Source organism: Balaenoptera acutorostrata, chromosome 3, assembly GCF_949987535.1.
Source record: "Balaenoptera acutorostrata chromosome 3, mBalAcu1.1, whole genome shotgun sequence".
Lineage (NCBI taxonomy): Eukaryota > Metazoa > Chordata > Mammalia > Artiodactyla > Balaenopteridae > Balaenoptera > Balaenoptera acutorostrata.
Window position 1 is genome coordinate 13,031,649 of NC_080066.1, and position 21,679 is coordinate 13,053,327.

Below are 21,679 nucleotides of genomic sequence, written 5' to 3' on the forward strand. Positions count from 1 at the left end.
ATCAAATATATATTATCTTTCTAGTAATGTCCCATTCTCTCTGACTCTCTTGCCTCTCCTCACACAAACTAGAGAGAACAAACTAACTAACCACACTTTTTCACTGAGTTGAATAGAGAAGGCAGAACTTTTTTGGTTAAACCTTTTCAAATATGAAGGTTTCTGTACAACTAACTTCCCTGTATTTTCAACTATTTGTTCTTTCCCATTTGAAAGAGAAAAGTTTCACTTTCCTTCTCTATTAGTCATCCCCTCCTTTAGCCATTTTTTCACAAAGTCACTTCCTCTATTAATTCCCTAATAATGTGCAATTTTTAAACTACTTGTGGTGCATACTTTCTTAATAGCATACGGTCATCATTCAAATCATTAAATAATTTTTAGGTACATAAAAATATATTTAGAACTGCTCCTGGCTTTCAGATTTTCAAACAGAGATTTATCTCACTATCCTCCTAAAACAAAACAAAAATAAAAACTTATATTGCTTGTTTTCTCCCTTCTTGCCGTCCCATTAAACATTATTAAATGTTAGATGCAGCCCTGGTTTCTAAATGATCCCTCAAGGAAACTATGCTCTTATCCATTCATCTTTCATTCATTAATTCAAAAAACATTGACATTGGCTTTGTAGCAGGCACTGGGCTGGGAGACACGATGCAGCTCACAAAGCAGTGGTGGGATGAATTAAATAGAGCATGGTTACAGCTGCTACTCTCAGCAGAATCTTAGATCCCTAAGCTACCTTTCTGCCAGACCCAACCAATAATTTGTTCTAGCCTATTCTTCACAAGATCACTGAGACTCATAACAGGTATTGGGAAAACCAATGTTGTTACTAATATGTTTGAGATACAACATATATGTAATTGATCTATTAATTTCTTAAATGTTTGCTTAAAACAATTTACAAAGAGAAAACTTGCCCCCTAAAACTTTGTTTTCATTTTTCTTATTTGAAAGTGTGTTTCCTTACCTCATGTGGACTTATAAAATTCATTTGTTGGCTTGTATTCAATTAACAAGGAGTGACTTTGAAAGTTTTTATAAAATAGGAAAAGATAGCTGAACCAGCAAAATTTCTTAGATGTGTAAAGTTGTACAAGAAGCCTGGAACCGTTAATATCCACAAAAATATCAACAAAAAGTGATTTTCATAGCAAGAAAGAGAGCGACCTAGTACCATACAACAGTAGATGAAAGTAATCTCTTTAATTTTTACAAATGATCTACAACCCTCATTTATACAGTTGGAGACTCTACTTTGAGCCCCTCTGTCAGGAGCAGTAACCCAATAAAGATCCTCAGGAAAAGTAACCCCCTAAGAAAATCAGCATGTACTTGAGAAATAGGAAGCTGATAGATATTAAGCCCTAGGCAAGTAGCAATTGCGTGAAGAGCAACAATGGTGGTGGCCAAATATTTTATTCCTGTTTCTTTGATAATAGCCAACTCTCACATTAAAGGATGTCCAGCCATGATATTTGTGGTTAAATGACTGCTATATTCTCTCCAGTTACTAAGGAATTTACGTTCTGTATGAGGGGGAACTTCCTGACAGCAAACTAGTTGAACATTCAGATGGGGAGTATGGCCAGTATATTTTAGGTACTGCCCTAAATGACTGACTCTTCAAATGTGTTCCCATTGTACTACGTTCCCATTGTACAAACATTCTTTTCTTACTATTCTTACAAATTTATCAAATTGTATTTTTGAAGAAAGACTTGTTTAACTTACTGGACTTTAACCTTTGTCCCGCTTATTTTTTGCGTCCCCAGTACCGAGCCAGCTGCCTGGTATACATTAGGTGTTTGATAAACGTTGATTGAGTTAAAAATTTTTTTAAATATATTTTTCTTAACCATATTTGCTTATTTATTTATTTATTTATTTATTTATATTTTATGGCCGTGTTGGGTCTTTGTTTCTGTGCGAGGGCTTTCTCTAGTTGCGGCAAGTGAGGGCCACTCTTCATCGCGGTGCGTGGGCCTCTCACTATCGCGGCCTCTCTTGTTGCGGAGCACAGGCTCCAGAGGTGCGGGCGCAGTAGTTGTGGCACACGGGCCCAGTTGCCCAGCGGCATGTGGGATCTTCCCAGACCAGGGCTCGAACCCGTGTCCCCCTGCATTGGCAGGCAGATTCTCAACCACTGCGCCACCAGGGAAGCCCTAAATTTTTAAAGGTGTTGTTATTTGCTAATTTCCATAAAACCTTTCTATTTGGTAGATGGAGATCCTGTGGGAAAGAAAGGTTTCATTTTTTGTTAAAGCAATAAAACATTGACTAAGGAAAAAGACCAAAATTACATAAAGACACACATCAAATTTTTATAGAAATTACTTTTAATTTTAAATTACTTTTACTTTTCTTTTGAATTACATTGTGTAGTTAAAGATCATAAGGTATTTTTAAAAATATAGAAGTTAAAATAATTAGTCATGCTAATCATTAATAATACTTACAATAGTAAATCTTATTTGGCCTGTGGAGAGAGTTTATCCTAGTTCATTTCAATATATATTTAGAAAGGCCTAACTATATTTTAAATATTATAACACATTTTAATAAACGAAGGCATTTAAACTTTATTCTCTCTCAATCCAAACATGGATAGCATAGTGTCTATAATGTGTGGAGAACTTAGCATAAAAAGTCTTGATTCATATCTGAAACTAGACATGCTCTGATTTCTTCTCTTCCTTCATTCCGTTAAGCTGGAATCACAGATGATTTAAGGCAAACCACGTGAGAACCTGGGTCCTCTATGCTTTTTTCAGAACGCTTCCACGTGGTCTAATTTGGACAATGCCTCATCCTGGTTCTGAATGGCGGCATGGAAGACTGTGACTCTGTGTCAGATGGATTAAACCCTTCCTTTTCTCTCTCATTCTATGCTTAAGGAACCACGGTTCTGTAGACTTAGTCTCTGCCAGGAGTTGATATAAAGAAACAGTAATATCAGCACACATGTATTATTTTTATCCCAGAATATGCACCATGGTTGTGACAGCAGATCGAGCCTGCTGTCTAATGGATACCTGAGTATTCTAATCCCCTCCTGTCATTCCTGCCTTCCTCACCTGTTCCTTGTCTCTGCTGGCCAAGTGGCTAGGATTCATTCCTGATGTAGCCTTCAGATTATCTTGTTTTGTTTCTCTTAGGAAATTCATACATTTTACAGAAAAGAAACCAGACTCATATTGTAATAAATCCACCTTTATTAAATATCAAATCTTAGAGAGTTAATCTAGCATGTGAGTGTGTTATCTTGTGCCCTAAACAGAGTACACGCTCAAGCCTTTCCTTTCTTCCACGTGTTTAACAATGTGTCAACCTCACTGTCCGGAAACTTTCATTCTGCTTCACAAGGGCAATCTATACACTGCCCATTTTGTCCCTTTGTCTTTTTCTACAATAAATTCTTCCAGTGGAGCCAAAGAAAGAAAACAAACAAACAAACAACTATGACCTTTCCAATATATCATTTGAACCAAAGTTCAGGACAAATTAAGAGAAATATTCAGCTAATTTTGTGGCACACATACAAACATTGGCTCAACTTCCTTTTTATTTTATTTTATTTATTTGTTTTTGGCTGCGTTTGGTCTTTGTTGCTGCACATGGCTTTCTCTAGTTGTGGTGAGCAGGGGCTACTCTTTGTTGCGGTGCGTTGGCTTCTCATTGTTGTGGTTTCTCTTGCTGTGGAACACAGGCTCTAGGCATGCAGGCTTCAGTAGTTGCAGCACATGGGCTTAGTTGCTCTGCCGCATGTGGGATCTTCCTGGGCCAGGGCCCGAACCTGTGTTCCCTGCATTGGCAGGCAGATTCTTACCCAATGCGCCACCAGGGAAGTCCTCAACTTCCTTTAAAAAATACTTTATTTCTTGGCCTGAACTATCTATTTGCTTTGGGTATAGACAAAGTAAGTGGTGTGTGTGTATATAAAAAGTAATAAACAGAATATATTAATAAAACACTTCGAAATATACTGTGCAATACGTTTTGGTTTTTCATTTAAAGAATCAACAAAGCTTCTGTGTTCATAGAAGACACGTGAACCATCAGAATGTATTTATTCTGTTTCTAGCATGTCATTTTTCCAGACAGAGAACACAAAAATAAGGGCTCTTTCAGCCTAGACTATCACAATTCATCTGCATCCTAAAGGCAAGGGGCCTTTTGGAAACAATCATTACATTGTCCTTTCAGCAATAATACACTGTAACACTTTTCAATTGTTTCCACAGAGTCAAGGGGATTCATCCAACAGTGATAGCCGCGGGGCAAAGCAGGCAGCTACACCAGTGTAAACACATCCTTTATAGCTTCTCATGGGGAAATGCAAAAATAGATAACATAGGCACAATATGACAAATTATTACAGGCTATTCTGACCATGCTTGAGATGTAGGTAATAATTTTTAATTATAGTAGTAGTAATTACTACTATAAGTAGTAGTGTAGTGTAATTTAGTAGTAGTAGTAGTGTAGTGTAATTTTCCCACTTTCTGGGAAAATTAGAATCAAATAAAATATGTCCTTTCCCTCAAGAGCCTAACATCTATGCCGCTAAAGCATGTATTTATCTAGCCTCGCTCTAAACTGCCCGTTTATAGTTTGTATTTCAACACATCCAGGAACACCAAGAGTCCTCCGTCCCTGAGGAGAGACGAAGTAGCCTGTTCTGAAACACTCTGTGGCTTCATAGCTGTTCAGACACTACTCTGCTGCACACAGCGTTCTAATTCTCCTCATCCTGTCTCCTACCCCTTCATCAAGAGGATGGAAGTGGGATTTGACCTCTTTTCTCCTTCAGTGGTGCACCTGATTAGACCAATGTGGGAAAAGAGATGCTCTGAAGAAGAAAAAAAAACCATACACAGCCTTTGTGTCCATCTACAGTCATGGCCACGGACTCAACCCGGTCTCACCTGGCTGACAAAGGAAATTGCCTCTCATGTCTTCATTAGGGCACAGAATCCATGTAAATCAATTGCTGAGATCATTATCTTTCTGTAGACCCAGTCATATTCAGGCCTTGGCCCCTTATACCCATCTGCCCCCCCCCAAAAAAAAACAAGAAAAAGAATCACAGGTTGAGTTTGGGCACCTCGTTCTTTACCTGCCGGGTTCTAACCTGTGGCTGCACCTGCCCTGCTCCCATTCACCCACAGAGCTTGACCAGCACAATTTGACCCCATGACCAGGGCAGGGCTAAGTCAGTTGTGGCAAAGGCAGGAACAATTGTGTGCATTTTTGTTGTTGTTGTTGTTTTTCCAGTTATTTCATCATTTTTTCAGACTGTCAGCAATATACTCTCACTTTAGAAAATCCAAAACGTATAGACAATTATAAAGGAACAAAGTGGGAACTCCCTGGTGGTCCAGTGGTTAAGACTTTGCCTTCTAATGCGGGGGGTGTGGGTTTGATCCCTGGCTGGGGAGATGGGATCCCGCAGGCCTCAGGGCCAAAAGACCAAAATATTAAAACAAAACAAAACAAAAAAAACAGAGGCAATGTTGTAACAAATTCAATAAAGACTTTAAAAAAATAATAATAATAAAATAAAGGAACAAAGTAATACTACCACCTGGAGATAACCCTACTATTAGATTTCCCTACTAGAATGGTTTTTCCTGGTTCAAGAGTTTTTCAACAATGGGAATGGCCCGTAAATCTTCACAAAGTTATGCTGTTATTTCTCTGCTTTCAGCTCAACAACTCTGGAATTTAGTGGTATTTCTTACACTTCATTGTAGCTGCCTATTTACTTGCTTGTTCATGCCTTGTCCTTAAGGGAGTGTATCACATAGTAGTTGGTCAATAAACACTTTTTAAGTTGAGGTAATGTTGGTTTATAACATTATGTAAGTTTCATGTGTACAACATTATATTTCTACTTCTGTATACCCTACAGTATGCGCACCACCCCAAATTTAGTTTCCATTCGTCACTATACAGTCAAGACCCTTTACCCATTTTGCCCTCCCACACACACTTCTCTGGTAACCACTAGTCTGTTCTCTGAATCTGCATGTTTTTTTCTGTTTGGTTTGGTTTGTTCATTTATTTTGGTTTTTGTTTGTTTGCTTCTTGTATTCCACATATGAGTGAAATCACATGGTATTTGTGACTTATTTCACTTAGCATAATACTCTCAAGGTCCATCCATGTTGTCACAAATGGCAAGATTTCATCTTTTTTATGCCTGAGTAGTATTCCATTGTGTGTCATATATACCTCACATCTTCTTTACCCATTCATCTATTGATTGGTTGTTTCCATATCTTGGCAATTGTAAACAATGCTGTGATGAATATAGGGGTGCATATATCTTTTCTAATTAGTGTTTTCATATTCTTTGGATAAATACCCAGAAGTGGCATTGGTGGCATGGATCATATGGTAGTTATGTTCTTAAATTTTTGAGGAACCTCCATACTGTTTTCCATAGTGGCTGCACCAATTTACGTTCCCACCAACAGTGTATGAGGGTTCCCTTTTCTCCACATGCTTGCCAGTGCTTGCTGTTTCTTGCCTGCTTGATAATAGCCATTCTGACAGGTGTGAGGTGATATCTCATTGTGGTTTTCATTTGCATTTCCCTAATAATTAGTGATGTTGAATACCTTTTCACATGCCTGTTGGCTGTCTATATGTCTTCTTCAGATAAATGTCTATTTTAGCTCCTCTGCACATTTTAAAATCAGGTTGTTTGTTTTTTGTTGTTGAGTTGTATGAATTCTTTATATATTTTGGATATTAACCCCTTATCAGATACATGAGTTGCAAATATCTTCTCCCATTCTGTAGGTTGTCTTTTCATTTTGTTGATGGTTTCCTTTGCTGTGCAGAAGCTTTTTAGTTTGACATAGTCCTATTTGCTTATTTTTACTTTTGTTTCCCTTGCCTGAGGAGACCTATCCAGAAAGATATTGCTAAGACCTTGCCAAAAATGTACTGCCTATGTTTTCTTCTAGGAGTTTTATGGTTTCAGGTCTTACATTCAAGTCTTTAATCCATTTTGAGTTGATTTTCTTGTATGGTGTGAGATGTGGTCGTTTCATTTTTGTGCATCTGACTGTGCAGTTTTCTCACATTTATTTATTGAAGAGACTGTCCTTTCGCCATTGTATGTTCTTTGCTCCTTTGTCGTAAATTAATCGTCTATATATGTGTAGGACAATAAACATTTCTTAACTGAAGTAAAATAAATCAGTGTAATTATCCAGCAGTGAACTTCTAGGCAGAATTGGAGGCCCAGAATTAAAAGTTTAGTTTTGGTTCACAGTCGTAGCCAAGAATAAGTCAAGTTTTATCTGCTGAGGAATATGTATTTTTCTTTCAGTGTAAAACATCTATGTCTTACTTTAATTAGCTTGATGGAATTTTCTATCTTTGATGATTCTAACAGAAAATAGGAAGCCAGAGAATGATCAGTATTTAGCAGTTTCTAATTAGAGTACTTCCCATTGTTAACACAAATAGCTTATTTTCAAACTTTGTTCATAACTCTGGGAAAAAATCTAAAGACAGCATAAGATATGACTGAGAAATCCAGATCTGAAGATAGAGGATGTGGATTTAAAATCTGGTTCTGAAATCTGCTTCCTTCAACTTTAATCAGATTACTAAACCGTCCAAAATTAAGAAACCACTTGTAGTTTCTTCATTGGTGCAATGTAGATAATGCCCACTTCACTGAATTGTTTTTAGGATTAAGTGAATTCACAGGCAAAAGCACCTGGCAGAGTACCTGAATACGGGGTAGGCGCTCCAAAAAAATGTTCGTTGAATCCAAGGGAATATGCTCTCTTATGTTATTTTTCTTTCAAATTTATGTTAATTCAATTGAAAATTTAGATGACACAGACAAATATAACTTACAAATTGCAAAAATTAACAATTAAAGAATAGAAACTCAATGGTCCCTATTAACTTCTAAATTATTCACTTTTTAAAACTTCCATGAAAGAAATTCCAAACACAATAGATGTAACGGTGAATTCTTTCAGGTATTTTATGAAGAAACAGCTCAACATAAACACATTTGCAGAGACTACACAGAGAGAAAAAGACTTTCCCACTTATTTTATGACAACAGCATGATCCTAACTCAAATCTGAAAATGGCATTAAATAAAATTTCCCTCAGGCACAGAGGCAAATATTATAGATAAAATATTAGCAAATTAAATACAGTGGCATATACAAGGAATAATGCATCTTGTTTAAGCCTCTTATTTTTAGGCTGCACTTTTCTTCCATTAAATAATTTTATTTATTTAATTTACATACTTATTGGTGCTCCGTGTGAGGAAAAATAATTTTAGATTTTTAGCTATAATTAGTAGCTCAGGTAATTATTATCCTCTTCATTTTATAAATGGAACATTTTATAAATGGAACAATATTCAGACTCAGTCATTGGAGTTGTGTCTACTTGAGACAACCATGCCTATCATGCAGTATAATCTGGGTCAAAACATTGTTCCCCTTTTCCTTTTAATATAGAATTTTACAGAGAATTTGTGTGAGAGACAGATGATTGTCTTCTAACCCAAATAGCTGCTTGAGTCACACACTCTTGCTGCAGCAAATCAGTGAAGACACAGAATTCTCGTCCTGAGATCTGAGACGTTGGTGTAAAAGTTTAAAACGGAGGTGAGCAGTCACATCAGGTGTGTCCTGGGGGAAGGACAGCTGACTGACCCCCCAAGGGACACCAGCTCCAATTCCCCATAGTCCAGGACACAGCCCACCAGCCTGCTCATTCCTGTGCCTCTGCAGGCTGGCTGGACTCAGGGGGCTGACTCACCCTGCCAGCATCGCAAGAGGTGAAGTTAGTAGACAAGCAGGCGAGCTGGTTCGTTTGCAATGAAAGATACAGCGTGTGGGTAAAGCAGACACTGGCGTTCCACGCCCCCCCCCCCCACCCCCGCTGCCCCGTCCACCCTGGTTGAGCTTTGTGGAACACCAATTTATGAGAACTTTGTTTGGTAAGCCCAGTATCAGAACAAGAGGAATTAGCTGTACAATTCACATGTTCAGCGGCACCGAGTGTTTGGCTTCTGTCCGTTTCACTTCATTCCTCTTTTGCCTTCCAATGTCTCAGGTAAAATGAAGTCCTTTTAGGCGTTGTTATTGATAACCATCTGGCTTGGGCACTGTGACTAAATGTTTCAGTCAGGATTTTAGTGCCCGGAGTGGTCAGACCAGTAAACAGTACTTCTCAGAAATGTTCACCTTGTTGGCCAGATTCCTTAAATTTAAAAAAAAAAAAAAAAAAAGTGTTTAATTAAAATAGAGGGAAAAAAGTAAATTGATCCAAATAATGCAGCCTGATTGCCATGGTCCTTAAACAGACACAATCTTAACCTGCCTGGAGCCAGGTAAGGTGAAGTGCTTTGAATCACCCACCTTTAGTCTCTTGCCCACAACTGTGGCTGGAGAGACAGGGCCTAATGAAGGAGGTGGAAGAGGGGAGAGAAAAGGCCAGTGGCACAGACATGGCTTGGGGTGGCCTTGTGAACACTGTGAGCTGAGGTCACCTGTCTCCCTTACTTGGTAAGGACATCAAACATTGCCAATTGTTCAGTTTCACTTAGTTCATTTTAGTTTCCATCCCTCACTTGGTGCTTCTACCTTCTAACAAAATTATCAGTGGAAACACTTTAAAGGACCATTTTAAAATAATATGTAAAAGCTCTTAGAATGTCCAAAGACTTCAAGTTAGCAAATTGTATAGGAAGAGCATCTCAGCTCTAATAGACACTCTGCCCCAGGAGAAAAAGCAGGAGCCATGAATCACAGTTTTAAACACATTGGAAATTAGCAACACCAAGCAATACCATGATCAGTTTCTCCTGACAAGTTGGGCTACTTTTTAAATACCACTTTCATAAGACCAGAATTAAAACGAAGAGAGTTTTGTTTGATTTGTTGGTTAGTCTTTAAATTAAGGCTTCTTTACTGACTTGATAAAAACATACTTCAAAGTATTTCATTTCAGTTATTCTGATTGGCTTTCTATGAAATTTTATTGCAGAAATGTTATCTAACCCAAGGACAAGTCAGATATGAAATCTCTGTTGTTTATCACCAACGCCTACAGACTAAACGAAGAACACAACCACTTTAACCTAGTGGAGAAGGGTTTCTCTTTCATTAGTTCCCAGCTGTTTTTAGCGAAAACTAGTCACAGTAGGAAGAATGTGATACAATAACTCACATGAGAGTATTAATGACTATATCAACTAACCCTGTTGACACACCCAGAGTATTAGTATTTTAACTAGGGACTATGCCTCAACATAAAAAAATACATTTCAGTTAGTAGTGGAATTTCAGGCAACAGGGACACAATGAGAGCGGCGATGAATCAGATCACGCCACGTAGCAATACAGCCTGATGGGGCCAAGTACAAGCTTTCAGTTCAGCTCACATCCAACTTGAGTCCTGCCTCTGAATCTAGCTCTGTGACCCTGGGCAAGTAAATTGCTTAACCTATTTCAGGTTCCGTTTTCTTACCAGTAAAATGTAGATAATAGTTACACCTTCTTCATAGGATTGTCATGGAAATTAAATGAAATAATGCATAGAAAGTGCTTATGCAGGGCCCGGCATATAGAAAGTCACATGAAATGGAAGCTGTTGGTTAAGAGTTACCTATCTATGCTATAATCACAAAGGTCTGGTTCTACAACAAGCTTCCGAATTCCACATTCTCTGCCACCCACTTACACTTAATATTTCACAAATGTTCTAAGTATACAAATCTAACACCCTTGTATTTATGGGAGAAGTAGACTGTTACTTAAAACTTTTGAAGAGCTAGTTAACCCTATTTACCAGCCTATATATTTATAGGCTCTAGTTTCTATTTATCTGAATGTACCTATGGAGAGAGCTAGAAACATCTGATGTTGAACCCTCAGACTCTCTCCTTCTTTGGCAAAATATAATGCTTGATGATAATAGGAACTTGTGACTCAAAGGCTAAGACAAAGGAGAAAATGGAGAACTGAGGACATCAGAAAAAATACCAGGGAAGCATCTTTAAAGACAAAAGGAATGGATGGGTTCATTAACTCGAAGGAGGGATTCTTTCACAATGTATGTGCATATAAAATCATCAGTTGTACACTTTAAATATCTTACGGTCTTACTGATGAAAGAAATCAAAGATGATACAAACAGATGGAGAGATATACCATGTTCCTGGATTGAAAGAATCAATATTGTGAAAATGACTATACTACCCAAAGCAATCTACAGATTCAATGCAATCCCTATCAAATTACCAGTGGCATTTTTTACAGAACTAGAACAAAAACTCTTAAAATTTGTATGGAGAAACAAAAGACCCCGAATAGCCAAAGTGGTCTTGAGGGAAAAAAACGGAGCCAGAGGAATCAGACTCCCTGACTTCAGACTATGCTACAAAGCTACAGTAATCAAGACAGTATGGTACTGGCACAAAAACAGAAACATAGATCAATGGAACAAGATAGAAAGCCCAGAGATAAACCCACACACCTATGGTCAACTAATCTATGACAAAAGAGGCAAGGATATACAATGGAGAAAAGACAGTCTCTTCAATAAGCGGTGCTGGGAAAACTGGACAGCTACATGTAAAAGAATGAAATTAGAACACTACCTAACACTATACACAAAAATAAACTCAAAATGGATTCGAGACCTAAATGTAAGACTGGACACTATAAAACTCTTAGAGGAAAACATAGGAAGAACACTCTTTGACATAAATCACAGCAAGATCTTTTTTGATCCACCTCCTAGAGTCATGGAAATGAAAACAAAAAAAACAAATGGGACCTAATGAAACTTAAAAGCTTTTGCAAAGCAAAGGAAACTACAAGCAAGATGAAAAGACAACCATCAGAATGGGAGAAAATATTTACAAACAAATCAACGGACAGAGGATTAATCACCAAAATATATAACCAGCACATGAAGCTCAATATTAAAAAAACAAACAACCCAATCCAAAAATGGGCAGAAGACCTAAATAGACATTTCTCCAAAGAAGACATACAGATGGCCAAGAAGCACATGAAAAGATGCTCAGCATCACTAATTATTAGAGAAATGCGAATCAAAACTACAGTGAGGTATCACCTCACACCAGTTAGAATGAGCATCATCAGAAAATCTACAAACAACAAATGCTGGAGAGGGTGTGGAGAAAAGGGAAACCTCTTGCACTGTTGGTGGGAATGTAAATTGATACAGCCACTATGGAGAACAGTATGGAGGTTCCTTAAAAAACTAAAAATAGAACTACCATATGACCCAGCAATCCCACTACTGGGCATATACTGTGAGAAAACCATAATTCAAAAAGACACATGCACCCCAATGTTCATTGCAGCACTACTTACAGTACCCAGAACATGGAAGCAACCTAAATACCCATTGACAGACGAATGGATAAAGAAGAAGTGGTACACATATACAACGGAATATTACTCAGCCATAAAAAGGAACGAAATTGGGTCATTTGTAGAGACATGGATGGATCTAGAGACTGTCATACAGTGTGAAGTAAGTCAGAAAGAGAAAAACAAATATCGTATATTAATGCATGTATGTGGAACCTAGAAAAACGGTACAGATGAACCGGTTTGCAGGGCAGAAATAGAGGCATAGACGTAGAGGACAAACGTATGGACACCAAGGGGGGAAAGTGGCCGGGGGTGGTGGTGGTGTGATGAATTAGGAGATTGGGATTGACATATATACACTAAAATGTATAAAATAGATAACTAATAAGAACCTGCTGTATAAACAAAAAATAAAATTCAAAAATTCAAAAAATAAATAAATAAATATCTTATGGTCTTATTTGTCAATCATACCTCAATAAAGCTGAAAACAAATAAATAAGACTACATCTGCCATCAAAAGAAAAGAGACAAAAGAAGGAAAATAAGTAAATAATTAAGGCATAGCTGAATTTATTTTTTGTTTAAATTAAATTTCTATTGGCATTGTCCCAATTTTATAAGTAACAGAATAACTGCAGAAAGAGGAGAGCCCTTTATAGGTTAAAAGGTGTTGGGAGGAGAAAGAAGCAAGAGAGGTGGTGCTAACTGGCCTTGAATGAATTTGCAAAATGACTTTAAATCTCCATGAGTCCTGGGGTAGCCTCTGTAGTGTTGCAGATGTAGAACTATGTATCTGATCTGCTTTTGTAGTATATCTGATGGCCGAAATTATAAGCTTATAATCAGGAAGAAGCTGCAAGGAACTTAGGAAAAAGGAAAATTCACTTCACCAGGACTTGTGACTGTGATCGCTGTTGGGGAAAAAGTTTTCCTCTAGCCCTCTAGGTTCTTCTGACTGGTTTTAGAATTAAATTGACCTGAGACAGATTAACAGGAGAAAATCAAACAAAAGTATAATGACATGTATATGTGGGAGAGACCCAGGACACCTGAATAACTCACCAAAATGGCTGAATCCCTCACCTTAAATACCATCTTCAGCTAAACACAAAAGAGGATGTTGGGGCAGTGGTTTGGAACCTCAAAGGGGAGGAGGGCAATTCACATGGAGATGGAAAAGCAAGTGTTGGTAAACAAATGTTTACTGGGCCTGCAGAGACACTGGGACACACAGAGGAATTTTTAACAAACAGACTTTGCTAGGTTCCTCCCTGTCTTCACACCTAGTTCATACTATAGTTGTCTATGGTAACAGTTCCCTTCTGGGAACAGGTCCTTTATCTCCATTCTTTTAGGTAGTTGGGGGAAAGATCAGAGTTTCTTCCTGAGTCTTTTGGGCCTTTATTGTTTTCAGCTCAAAATAATCTGCATGCCAGAGAGACATTTTGGGGTGGCAAATTTTGCTCCCCCACATCACCATCTGTTTAAACATCTTACACTTTGTAGCAAACAACTAACAAATTTCCTTTCCACCAAGTTTATCTAAGTACTTTCTGTATATCCAAATCAACCAGGAATTTCAACCTCTCTTTTCAAGTGTTAGACTAAAATTGTCTTCTAAACTGGAGGGAGGTTAGGCTATGGTGAAAAGCATTAAAAATGTCATCATTCAGCTAAAAAAGATGAATCAGGCGGTAACCTCTCTGAACATAAAATTCAATGACGGGATCTATTTGTCCTCAGACCTAATGAGAGTTAACTCTCAGGTGGTAAAACGTGAGACATTATATAACAATTATTAGAATTAAATGAAGTGAAAGGCTTCAGGCTATTCCTCATTTTGATCTATTGATTAAAACAATATTAAGCATCTATAAAGTACTACAGTGTGGTCCCTATTGTGTTTAAAATAAAGGTTATGACCTTTTCAGTTAGAGGCAAATGTGTGTACTTTGAAATACTCCTTCTCACCCTTATAAAACTATCACCTTCCATCTCACGAACATCAAACATTTTCTGATTTTAATTCATCATTTTAAATTTGAAATTGATTCACTAAAGCTAAATGAGTCATATTAATGGGAACCCTAGGGAACCTCACCTAGAGTCAGTGTCTGGAATTCAGAGGCTCATTGGACAAAAAGGAAGAGATTTCTGGAAAGATCCCCTGCAGCTCCCTTCCTTGTGAAGCATTTGATGACAGACACTGTCATATCTATTAATCAAATCTTCTGTACACTGTGCAGTGTCTCAGCTGTACTGTGGAAATCAAGTCCCTTGGTTTTTCCCACACTTGAACCAGAGTAAGAAAGGAGCCATACCTCTCTGAGACCAGCATGGCAGGAGCCTGGGGAGGGAAACTCAGCATCTGGAATTCTGGGTCAAATGGTCCTGCTCAGCAGATATTCCCCTGCCAGCATGAGGCTTAGGGATTATAGGGTATTGTCTTTTGAAAGACAGTGACATTTCCCTATAATGCCTCTGCCTCTTAGCTTCTGGACCTGCTGCCCTGCCTTGAACATCTAACTCAGAGTAGATTCTGATGGAAGGAATTTGGAGCCAGATGAGAGAGAAAGACAGTGGTAGATCTGTCTGCGGTCTCTGGAGTATTTCCACATTTGAAGGTCTACTCATTGGCTCAGTTCTTGTTGGGCTTGTTTAGATGTTAATGGTAGGTTCCTCACAGTGTGGATTCCACAAGATAGATTCCACCTCTATTTGCCCACTTCCTTCAAAAATCAATGAGTTTTTAAAGCACCTATTTTTGGGAGTATCATGGTTGATTATTTCTCCCAACAGAAGAGATTTGGGGCAGAAGAAGTGTGATAATAACAAATAAATACTTGGTTTTTGTCCCTGGGTCCTGACACAGAGTTTCTAAAACCGTTGAAATTTCCTAATAGGAGCATCTTTTGTTATTCATAATGAGCCTCTTTCAACCACACCTGAGTTTATGTTAATAAAGTAACTCTTGGTGGGACCCTAAATAGCTTCAGGATGGGGGCTGGTTGCCAGAGAAACCAGCCCTGTGATTAGAGGATTGGAACTTTCAGTCACACCCCCCAGACGTCTTGGGAGGGAAGAGGGGCTGGAGATTGAGTTCAATGACCATTGACCAATGATTTAATCAACCATGCCTACTCAGTGGAACCTCCATAAAAAACCCTAAATAATGGAAAGCTTCTAGGCTGGTGGACACATTGAGATGCTGGAAGGGTAATGCACCCAGAGAAAGCATGGAACCTCCACTCCCCTCCCCCATACCTTGCCCTAGGCATCATTTCCATTTGGCTGCTCATAAGTTGTATCCTTTATAATAAACCACTAAATGTAGGTAAAGTGCTTTCCTGACTTCTGTGAGTCATTCTAGAAAATTGTCAAACCTGAGGAGGGGGAGGTCATGGGATTTATGGCAGATGGGTCAGCATTAAGGATGACAACCTGGACTTAACAGCTGGTATCTGAAGTTGGGGCTGACTTGTGGGACTGAGCCCTGAGCCTGTGGGTCTTTCTAACTCTGGGTAGTTTGTATCAGAATTGAATTGAATTGTAGTACACCCAGTTTGCGTGCAGAAAGATGGAGAATTAACTGGTGTGGGGAAACCCCACGTATTTGGTGTCAGAGTGTTGTGAGTAAAAATGGCACAGAAGAAGGAACCGTAAGAGCTCCTCTTCCCTAACTATCCCATTTCTCACAAAATACAACCATGGGGGAAATAGAGCACAACCATGAGCCAGACACGAGCAGAGAAAAAGATAAACTCTTGAACCGTCTGACAACAGAGGGTTAGGGTAACTAATTAGAAGTAGAGGATTATGGAAAAAATTCTTTATAATAATATATATTTTAGAGCGAAGCACAAACTAATATAACACCTCCATACGCGTTTGCAGGTTTTCTCAATCTATGTCACAGTTATCTAACAATGCTTATTAACAAACTCCTTTTCTTATTTGTTTGGGGTTTTCTTCTTGTTTAACTACTGGCTATGTAGTTTCTTTGTTATTCAGTTGGTGGATGCCTGTTACCATTTAGATTTCAATTCAGTCCTTTAAGAATGTGTTTTTAATTTCGCCCAGAAAAGACCACACTTGGTAACGTCTTGTCTCCCAGCTCCCTGGAAAGATGCCCTGTGTGGCCGCCTTCCCTCTGAATGGGCAGTGCTTTGTACTGGAGGACTGGCTCAAGCTCCCTGGGCCTCAAACTTGCACATTAGAATCACCTGGGAAGCTTTTAAAAATCCAGGTTTCCAGACAGCACCCCTGACTAATTAAATCAGAATCTCTCCTGTATGAGATCCAGGCAGAGTCTTTTTTTCAGGTGATTCAGGAGTGTGGCCGAGGTTATAAACCACTGCTTTAGACAGAGGTCTTACCTGAATATTACAACCTGGCCTCCATGGAAGTCTCTGGATATACCATGATTCAAAGGAGATAACTTTTCCTCACTCATCCTCCTAAAGAAATCCTAAATAAATAAAACAAAGCAAAAGCAGCTATTAAGGTAGAGTTCATGTTCTTTCTTTCTGCTCATTCCCTCCATTTTTCTCTTAAGAGCCATCTCTCCAACCTTAGAATAAAAGGCCAAAGTAGGTAAAAATATCAATGAATGGTCCCTACTGTCTCATTTTATGACCTTTACTATTATTTCCTCTTTTTTTTAAATTTATTTTTTCTCTTTATTTGCTTTGTGATTCTTCTGCCTACATAGACACAGTATTGAATTTATTTTGTGATTTGGGGCAGTTTAGTAACAGAGTTGGAAGTGCATGTTAACTCTTTAAGCAAAAATAAAAATTAATCATTTTAGCATAATATAGCTGTCCTGGGAATTTAACATTTTGTGTGTGTGTGTGTGTGTGTGGTTTATATCCTTTATTCTGTCAATGTGGTATATCACATTCATTTGAAAAAAATTTTATTGGAGTATAGTTGATTTATAATGTTGTGTTAGTTTCAGGTGTACGGCAAAGTGATTAAGTTATACATATACATATATTCTTTCTTTTTCAGATTCTTTTCCCATATAGGTTATTACAGGTTATTGAGTAGAGCTCCCTGTGCTATACAGTAGGTCCTTGATGGTTACCTATTTTATATATGGTAGTGTGTGTATGTTAGTCCCAAGCTCCTAATTTATCCCTCCCTATTATTTCCTGATGTTGGCTCTTCGTATTTAGTGCCCAAGGATGTTTTAAAAGTCCTTGGCAACTTGTTCTATGAGAATTAGTTAATACTATGTATCTGTGGTTCTTTATTCAACTTAATTCAGACTGAGTCATCAATTCTATGTATTATCCAAAATCTGAATTAACACTTTGTTGTCTCTTCATCTGAGGCAGTGTAGAATTTAAAGTTCTCATGAACAATGATGACCCCTTATTCACTCATGTATCCCAGTGTCAGTAGAGCACCTGACCCAGAGTCATGGCCCATAAATGAATCAGTTAGTTAAACAATGAATAAACAAATGGACAAATGCTGGGATGCAGACAGCTAAGCACTTACTGCAGTCAAATCAGAGAGAAGTTCACAGGTAAGGCAGAAGTTGTGTACCTACAACCAGTGCACAGTTATCAAGGAAGAAATCAAAATCAGTTCAGGCAAAATGTCCAGTCTCTAGTCAATTGTCAATGAAGGTGAATATGAAGACATATAAATAAACATAGCTGAGTAACCGTAACAGGCTGAGAGTAATAAAAAGTCAAAATGAGTGACATGCATAAATTGAATTAGGTAATTTCATAGAATCTGGAGATAACTGTGGCTTAAAGTCACTGAGAAGAGCTCCGTGGACTCAAGATAAACCTTTAAACACGGGCACGATTTATGTAGTCAAGGCAGGGAAATGGCAGAGGCAAAAGATTGGAGTTGCGAATGAATGGGGGGCATGAAGAAGCAACCAGGAGATGAGCCAAGTTGGATCAGAAGCTTCCTGGTGGGGAAAACAGAGTGAATGTGTGTATGTGTGTGTGCATGTGTGTGTGTGTGTGCACACGTGTGTGAGTGTCTGTGATTAATGTATGCTGATATTTGAGTTTCATAATAATTTATGTGGTAGAAAGTTTGAAGGTGAAGAACCAGAAACAGGAGGCAGTTTATTACTGTGATAACCTAGGTGCTGAGCATCTGGAAACAAGTGTAGGTAATAAGAACTAGAAAGAAAAGGTATTAAAACGAAGAGTCCATGAGACTTCAATACTGGTGTTCCATGAAACAAAGGAGAGGGAAGAGACAAAGATGATTCTAAGGTTTAGAAAATCTAAGTGATACCAAATTAATAAGAAGATGAAGCGAAAATACAGATTTCTCAACATTTTAAGATAGTATATAAAATCTTCTTGTTAGGATTACAAAGGCAATCTTAGGTAAACAAACTGGAAGTAAAGGTCTGTTCATTTCATTGATCAGCTCTCAAGAGGATGTATAAATTACAATTGTAAATTTAAGCGGACATTTGATATAATTTATTTTCTGAAGCACATATGTACATTATTTTCCATGCAATTAACTTCTAACTGAAAATATCTATCCCAATGTCTGCCAAGCTTTCTAATTTTGTCAGAGAAAAAAGGTTTTCAGTAGGGCAGTCATGTATATAACACATTCTGAAGATTTATATCATCCTTGAATTTGTAGGCCAGAGTACATCTTTAAGTGATCCAAATAAAACACAAGCAGAAGGTGAAAGAATAGTAATATATTTCTGTATCAAATGCACATTCTGAATAAATTTCATTTGTTTTAACTCTCAGTGAAATTGATGGAAACATCAGTATTCTTCAGTGGGACAGTCAAAAAGAAGATAGCCTTTTAAACACTCCTAGCAACAATGTTTCCAATTACATATCACAGCAATCATGAATAGCAGCTACTTGTATCATTCAGTAATTTTGATAAGCAGTGCCAACATTCTCTGAATAAAAAAGATTGAACTGAAGTCATTAGATCAGATTCTTATATTTTCCCTTATCTGGGCCTTTACTCTTGTGCCATCTCACTGGAATCCTTCTCTACGTGGTTAATAATCCATATTCTACCCACACTCAAGGGTCTGCTCAAATATCATTTCCCCCTTTCGGAAATTCCATTGCACTTGCTGTCTTTACATCTTAGTCTGTTCAGGCTGCTAAAACAACAACCACAGACTGGGCGGGCTTATAAACAGCAGTAATTTATTTCTCACAGTTCTGGAGGCTAGAAGTTGGAGATCAGGGTGCCAGCGTGGTGAGGGTCTTCTTCCGGCTTGCAGAATTATTGTATCCTCTCGTGGCAGAAGGAGGAAAGGGAACTCTCTTGGGCCTCCTTCATAAGGGCACTAATTCCATTGCAGGGACCTAATTACATCCCAAAGCCTCTGCCTCCTCATAACCTCGCCTTGGGGGTTAGGTTTCAATATATGAATTTTGGGGGGCCATATTCGTCCCTTAGCACACCTCATTTAGACTTGTCATTTTCCATGCTTATTATTTGTTATCTTTTCACTAGTGGCTGTGGAAGAGTCTCCCTGCAGGATGGAGGAACAAATTAAATGACACCTCCTCCAGGAAGTACCCCATAGATCCAGAAGGTGGAACATTCTGCAGTTCATCTGACCTTGTCTCTTTAACGAGACAGTACCATGAAAAAAGAGACTGTGCCACATGAAATAATATCTATGATATGTAACAATCAGATGTCTTTCATGGTTTCGGGTTCAAATCTGGTTTGGACAAACTAGATATAAAGGACTTTTTTTTAGCACAATTGGAGAAACTGTAATACAAACAGGATGGTAGATAAGGAGAAAAGTTAGGGACATGAAAAGTTGAAGATCGTTAACTGAAAAAAAGCAACTAACAAGTCAACACAAACAGTAGGACCCCCTAGAAAAAAGATGTGGAAGGCTATACACTGAGCATTTAATAGTGATAATCAGTGGGCAATGGAATGGGATCTTTTTATGATCTTATTTCTGGCTTCTCTGCATTTTCTAACTTTCTACAATGTACATAATCTGCATTCTTTTGCAGTAAAAGTTTATCTTTTTAAGACTGAACTCTCCCTGTATCCCAGCTAACCTGTCCCTGCCTCCTATCTGCTTCCGCTCCCATGTTACATGTCAGTTGTACCCAGATCCACCCAGGAGCCCCACCAGGGACCTGGCTTTCCCTCACCCGCCACAGATTTTACCTCCTCAACATTCTCCAGTCTGTCTACTTCCCTTCTTCTCTTCTCCCACTGATCTGGATCCAGGCCTGATTATCTCTTACTGGGGGTTAAGCAGTAGTTTCCCAGCCAACCTCCTTGTCTCTGGTCAGCTTCTCTTTTCCAGCAGCCACCACAGTGAGGTCTCCAAAATGCCAGACGGGCAGTATTATTCTCTTGCTTAAAATCTCTCAGTCATTCTGTATCCTCCACAGGATATGATCCAGGCTCTTAGTATGGGATGGAGGTCTCTTCAGGACTGGCCCTTGGGGATGCGTGTCCCTCTTTATCCCTTGCCTCACGCTGTCCTAAGCTCCAGCACTACCACCTTGCACACATTGTGCCCTTACACACCTCACTCCTTTTCCTCGGGCTTTTCCTCTCTCTTGAATGTCCCTCCCCTCTCCCCCTTACCTACACAAGCCGAATTCCTATAATCCTCCAGCAAACCTTCCTTGGTAGTCCCTGCACTCAGGCTGGGTGTCCCTCTCTCTGCATTCAGGGACTGTACGTACTCTACTGCTGTATTGACCACTTACCCCAACGTACAGAAACCATCGGTCTTTGCATCCGCATCTCCCACTAAACTAGAGGCTATTCCCAAGGAGGCATTGTGAAGTATCTTGTTCACAGTCGGGTAGGTCGAGATACCCACGTCAAAAGCTGATCTGAATGGTGCGCCCCTTCAGCAGTGGGATTCCCAAAGCTTGTCCAAGAAGCAGCACCAGGACTGCAGACAGGAAGTCTGTCCCCAGAAAGGGTAACGCACACCCAGGGACGATGATGGTGGATTATCTCTGTGCTTGGCTGGATTGTGAAGTTACTGGAAAGCCACCAGCCTCCTGGGTTCCAGATGCCAGCCTGAGCCAACCCTGGGATGCTCTTTCCACCTGGCTTCCTGCCTTCTAGACCCTACTTTCATTCTGGCACAGATACACACAGATGCTCTATGGTCTTCCAAAAGTATTTTCTGTAGAATTTGACCCACGTTATTCAAACTTCCTATGCTCTAGTTTAGTCCCTGAGACGGGCTCCTGGGCAGTAGACCCTGATGACCAGTTGCTCCCTTGTAATTC